Raw genomic sequence first — 6,740 nt, forward strand, 5'->3', positions numbered from 1 at the left:
GTGGGGTGACCAGGCTGGCAGGGGGGGCAGTTGGGGGCGACCAGGCCAGCAGGGGAGCAGTTGGGGGCAACCAGGCCGGCAGGGAGGGGGCAGTTGGGGGCAACCTGGCCGGCAGCGGGGGGCTGTTAGGGGCGACCAGTCCGGCAGGGGGGGCAGTTAGGCGTGATCAAGCCGGCACTTAGAGGCAGTGAGGGGCAATCAGGCCCACGGGGGTTTGGGGGGGCAGTTAGGGGCGACCAGGCAGGTAGGCAGGTGAGCGATTAGGAGCCAGTGGTCCAGGATTGTGAGCGGGATGTCCGACTACTGGTTTAGGCCCATTCCCTGGGATCAGGCCTAAACTGGCAGTCGGACATCCCCTGAGGGGTCCCGGATTGGAGAGGGTGCAGACTGGGCCGAGGGTACCCCCCCCCCCCCCCCCCCGCACAAATTTTGTGCACCGGGCCTCTAGTTATTAATAACAAATCACAACATTCACTAACGACTGATTACTACAATCCTGTTGCATTCGTTTCCCTTACGCGCCTTACACGCAGGCGCACCATTTCTCTCCACCAACACTAGCTGTGAACATTTTAGCAGCCGATGGCCACGTCATTAGTCTTATACTGACTTGTTTGGTGTGCGCAACAGGAAATATTTTGCTTTCAAAGAACAAGAAAAATAGGTTTATTCGCTTAATTTGTGCAGCGATTCGGTGTCTGGTAAGTGAATGTTCAAGAAAAAATATTAATTTTTATTAAGATGTTCTATTATTTTATGTTAACGATGACTCATTTATTTCAGCCCTTTATATTCAGCATGTCTCTATCGAAATACACCTACATTCTATGAACATTGGAGCTTTTGTTTTTTTGCGGCCCACACAAACTTACAACTTATTTGGCCCGTGTAGCCTTGGAGTTTGCCATGCTTGACTCCGGAGGGAACTGAGAGCCCACAGCCAAAGCGAACCGCACCTCCAAATAAAGGCCCGCACCCCATCACCCTGTTACCCAGACAGGCCGCGCCCTGTATCGCCGCCTGTCCCGCGCCGTCCTTCTCACCCGGGCTTGCGGCTCCCGACACAACTCGCCCGGTGCCCGAGGGGCCGCCTCACCTCAACCGCCTCCCGGCGTCACCCAACCGTCGCTGCCCGTTCCAGTCCCGCTTCCGTGAAGTCCGCTGAGGCCCCCACCCTCGGCCGGCGCTGACTACTGTCTGGCACGCGACCAACTCGCCGCGCAGAGGCCCAGAACTCGGGGACAACGGAAAGGAACCCAAAGACCGAGGCTAGTTTGGGCCCAGAAGCTTATGGGAGCCCTGCTGTCCCAAACACTCTCCACCGGCACACTTGACTCTTCCTGAACAGGCCTGTGCCCGGAGACTTCTGGGAAATGTAGTCCACAGCTGGCGAAGTCCCGGAAACGGGGTCCTCCAGAAGGCTCCCAGGATGCAACTCGGCGCAGCTGTCAGAGGCGCTTTTCGGACGCCCACCTGGAGGGCTATCCTTTGCCGTAGGGAGCCGAACCCGGCTTGGGCGAGCCTGGCGGCTCTGGTGTCTTTGGTGAGGCTGAGGGTGAATTAAAAGGTTCTCAGCGAAGGCAAAAATGGGAGTGCAGGATGGCCAGGGACTTAGCCCTCGGTGAGCGGGGCATCCCAGGTAAAGCGGGCCACGAGCTTACTTGGGTACCAGAGACTGGAGCAGGTGTGGCGTTTGAACGGATGGCTCGTCTTGTTTGTTCTGGGTGAATTTGTGGGTCCAACTCGTTGTCTGGGACCCTGCGTGGAGTTATTTATACGCATGGTATAGTTCCGTGGTCGGCAAACTGCGGCTCGCGAGCCACATGCGGCTCTTTGGCCCCTTGAGTGTGGCTCTTCCTAAGCCTTAGGAGTACCCTAATTAAGTTAATAACAGTGTACCTACCTATATAGTTTAAGTTTAAAAAATTTGGCTCTCAAAAGAAATTTCAATCGTCGTACTGTTGATATTTGGCTCTGTTGATTAATGAGTTTGCCGACCACTGGTATCGTTTCTGCCATTGTGAATCTGTATTTCCTTAGGGGTAAGGCAGTTTTTGTTAGCGATTTATGCCACTGTTGGAAAGCAGCTGTAAGTGGTCATGAACCGATGTTGTGACCATGGGGATTTATGCGAAGTTCTCTGTAGGACTGAGAGATGTGAGGAGGTCTGTCACATTGTGTGGTCCTATTAATATCAATAACTGGAGATGAGTAATATTTGTAAGATATTTTTTAAAATTTCTTTTGTGCCCTAACCGGTTTGGCTCAGTGGATAGAGCGTCGGCCTGCGGACTCAAGGGTCCCAGGTTCGATTCCGGTCAAGGGCATGTACCTTGGCTGCGGGCACATCCCCAGTGGGGGGTGTGCAGGAGGCAGCTGATCGATGCTTCTCGCTCATTGATGTTTCTAACTCTCTATCCCTCTCCCTTCCTCTCTGTAAAAAATCAATAAAATATATTTTTTTAAAAATTTCTTTTGTGTGCATACCATGGTGATTATGAAAGTGGATCGCTGTCCAGCTGGGATTGAGAAACAGTACAGTGTTGTCTAACTTGATATGTGTTAGTTTATCTGACTACCAGCGACTGTATATGCCTAGGAAATTGTGACTGCGTTTTGATAATAATAAGTGGTAATAATCCACAGTTTCCTTACCGACAAAATAGTGTTACTACGTCTTCTTGGAGCATCAAATTTAAGACGCATAAAAAGATTTACAACTTATCTGCCAAAAATTTAGATATTTTATAATGAATCAAAGATGTTTTATGGGGAAGAATGCAAATCAGCATAACTTTTTTATGGGTTTTTCTGTTTGTTTTGTTAATCCTCACCAGAGGATATTTTTTCCATTGATTCTTAGAGAGAATGGAAGGGAGGAGGAAATACAGAGAAACATTGATGTCTGTGTCCTTGACCGGAATCAAAACCAGAACCCTTCAGTCTGTGGGGCGATGCTCTATCCATTGAGCCAAACCGACTAGGACTCAGCATAACTTTTAAAAAGAAAAAAAAAATAGGAATTTAAATTTAAAAAAAAAAGAAAGAAAGAAAAAGAGCCCTAGCCAGTTTGGCTCAGTGGCTAGAGTGTTGGCCTGCGGACTAAAGGGTCCCAGGTTCCATTCCCGTCAAGGGCACATACCCAGTAGGGGGCGTGCAAGAGGCAGCCGATAAATGATTTTCTCTCATCATTGCTTCTCTCTCTCTCCCTTCCTCTCTGAAATCAATAAAAATATATTTTAAAAAGAAATCCAGCCTGAGACAGGCTCCCACTCTTCTGTGATGTTAAGGGGACTAGTACAGATAACTTGGGAAGCCCTAGATTAAGTTCCCACATGTAGAGGCAGGTAGATTAGATCAGATCCCAGAATTAGGGAATCAGATGTTCTAGGTTACAGGTTAGGCAAGGCAAGGAATGTGTTTGAGATTACATAATCAGTCTATTGGAAAACTACTTGTCTTATTTCCAAAAGTGATTATTGCATTTTTTATATTCTAAATATACAAACCAAGCTTCCATTTCTTAGGTGGGATCTGAATTCTTTGTTGCAGTTGGTAGTTTTGAAACTAAAATCTATAGTTTCTTCTAACCAGCTATTTTTCTGATCTGAAATGGCAGATGAAAATAGAGAACAGTTCATGGATGCAATATTAGGGAAGAAGATAAAATTCCTTTTCTCTTCTATTACAATTTCAGAAGAAAGTCCTAAATGTTTGTAGGAGGTAAATGGGATATTTTTTCTGACCTTTCTTTGTTTGTTTCTCCTCCAGAAGTCTCTTTAGCTTCACCCCAACTGGCTTCATCAGAGCTAAACTTCATTAAAACACTTTGTCATCAAATTCAATGACATTGCTTTCACTTAATATCATTGCAGTAACAAAGAAATCTGGAAATGAAACATGCCCATCAAAGGTAGGACGGATAAATAGTGTGGAGTACCTATATAGAGGAATAGCACACAGCAGTGAAAATTACTGAATCTAACAAATATGATGAGCAAAGAGTCATAGAAATATACATGCAGTATAATTCCATTCATAAAACTTTAAAGATGCAAAATGATATTTTGTGTATAAGTGTTACATAATGAAAAACAAAGGTATGGTAAATAAAACTCAGAAATGTGGTATCTTTGGGAAGGAGGAAAGATGGAGAGATGAGTTTGCAAAAGGATTTAAAATTAATTCACGTATTTACACAATTGTGTACTTTTAAAATATATTTCTTATTAGTTATAAATATTTATGGTGAAATTTAAATTTTTAAAAATAGGAATTGAAGCCAACTGTATATATATATATAACTAGAGGCCTGGTGCACGAAATTTGTGCTCTGACTCCCCTAACTGCTCGCCTGCCTGCCTGATCGCCCCTAACTGCCTTGGCCCCCACTACGGCGGCTTTGTCCAGAAGGACATCCAGAATGACATCTGGAAGGTCATTCAGCTGTCCGGTCTAATTAGCATATCACGCTTTTATTATTATAGATTGTATGAACATGGAGAAAGATGTGGGATGTGTATACCAGATTTTTAACATTCTCCTACCCAAGGGGAGTGTTGGAGCTTGTGAATGTATGTACAGAGGGGAAACTGATAAATAAACAATGTTAAAGTCTTTTAAAAGTGTGAAATACATCTGTTATTTACATGTATACATATTAGAAGTTGAAGGGTCGAGGGTTCGATTTCCAGTCGGGGTGTGTGGGGGAAATGGCCAATCTGTGTCTCTTTACCATTGATATTTCTCTCTGTCTCTCCCCGTCCCTTCCTCCCTTCCACTCTCTTTAAAAAATCAATGGGAAATTTTTAAAATAATTCAGTAGCTTTCAAATTTCTGGTGTCTCATAAGAGTTATTTTTTTACAGTTTGTTCAAATCAGAATTAAAATAAATTCCACACATTATAATTGGTAGATTTGACACTTAAGTCTATTTCAATCTATAGGTTCTCACTCCATCTCTTCATTTCTAAACAATTATTTGATGAAGAAATTACATTGTTTCCCTAGTAGAATTTCTCACAATCTGGATTTTGCTGATGATATTCTGACATAATTTAATATACCTTATATTTCTTATATTTCCTATAAATTGGTAGTTGAGTATAGAGATCTTACCTAGATTGAGGTTCAATATTTTTGGCAAGACCACTTCCTGGATGGTGTTATGTTATTCCACCAGGAAACACACAAAGACTGGTTGTCTCTCTTTTTGTGAGATTCCTGGTTGTTGTTGATCAATTCCCACATCTATTGATTCATTAGGCGTTGACAAGTGATATTACATTTCCTTCATTTCTCCCACATTTACAAGTTTTAACTTTTCCATTAAAGGAAACATTCTCTCAACTATTTGGTTAGCCAGTGCTACATAGGGAAGGCAGAGTAAATTATTGATTTTTTTTCCTTTTACTTGCCAATTTCCAACATAATGATTTGGTTTATAGCATCTTTCAGTTGCACTGAATTCTGTTTTTTAGAATCATACTCAGGTATGTAATTGATATGTTTTAATTATTGCCATCATTATCCTTATTGGTACTCAAATTGCTCTGTCTTTAGAGTGAAAGCCTCTTTAAGGTGATTCCTGAGTTTTGTCTTATTTTTGTTCGTTGTTGTTTTGTATGAGCAAAGTAGTGTTTTATACAGCTCCTTCACTCTCTGGTTTTGCAAGACATTCCAGGGGTATCTTATCAATCTCTTGTCACAGATCTGGATTCAGACATTTCTTTAAAATTCCTTTTAGTGAAAAGTAGTATTTAAAGTTCTGGCTGAGCGTACGGGTACTTATTGCTATTGGTTGTTGTTTTCAGTGAACAGCAAAATATTTTTAATTAAATGCTTTCCATTGATCTTGTACCCTGCCACATTGCTGAATTTGTTTATTAGATCAAATAGGGTTTGTTTTGGCGGGGGGGACTTCCTAGGATTTTCCATATATAAGTTCGTCATTCATAAACAGAGATAGTCTACTTTTTCTTTTTCAACTTAGATGCCTTTTATTTCTTTTTTCTATTTCATTTATTTCTGCTCTAATCTTTAGTATTTCCTTTCTTCTGCTTGCTTTGACTTCAGTTGGCTCTTCCTTTTCCAGTTTCTTAAGGTAGAAGGTTAGGTTATGGATTCAAGCTCTTCTTTTTTTATTTTTTTAAAATATATTTTATTGATGGAAGGTTAGGTTATGGATTCAAGCTCTTTCTTCTTTTTTTTCTTTTTTTAAAATATATTTTATTGATTTTCTACAGAGAGGAACGAAGAGGAATAGAGAGTTGGAAACATCAATGAGTGAGAAACATCAATCAGCTGCCTCCTGCACACTCCCTACTGGGGATGTGCCGGCAACCAAGGTACATGCCCTTGATCAGAATCGAACCTGGGACCCTTGAGTCCGCAGGCCGACACTCTATCCACTGAGCCAAACCGGTTAGGGCTCTTTCTTCTTTTTTTAAAATAGGCATTTACAGCCACAAGTTTCTCCCATCCCATAGGTTTTAGTGTGTTGTGTTTGGGTTTTCATTCATCTCAAAGTACTTTATAATTTCCCTTGTTCTTTTTTTCACTCCCACCCCCCTTGGTTATTTAAGAGTGTATTTACGTTCAAGAGCAAGACGTGAGTCTCCCGGCCCAACAGCCCTGGCCGGGGTCTCCACATCCCTGTCCCTGGCCAGACAGGGCACCTGTTCCCGGGCCACAGCAGCTAGGAACCCAGATGAGCAGACAGAGCTGGGCTCCCCTTGGGG

At 42.8% G+C, this 6,740-nt stretch overlaps 1 protein-coding gene across 1 annotated transcript in view; it reads right to left on the bottom strand.

The window, feature by feature from the left end:
- ZNF283 (zinc finger protein 283) overlaps positions 1-1,366 on the bottom strand; it is a 19,966-nt gene extending 18,600 nt beyond the window's left edge. Inside the window, exon 1 of the mRNA XM_014533550.1 lies at positions 1,097-1,366. The gene's annotated coding sequence lies outside the window, so the exon portion shown is untranslated. The remainder of the gene's footprint in view (positions 1-1,096) is intronic.
- Positions 1,367-6,740: the final 5,374 nt, after the last annotated feature.

Source organism: Myotis brandtii, unplaced genomic scaffold (genome assembly GCF_000412655.1).
Source record: "Myotis brandtii unplaced genomic scaffold, ASM41265v1 scaffold987, whole genome shotgun sequence".
Taxonomy (NCBI): domain Eukaryota; kingdom Metazoa; phylum Chordata; class Mammalia; order Chiroptera; family Vespertilionidae; genus Myotis; species Myotis brandtii.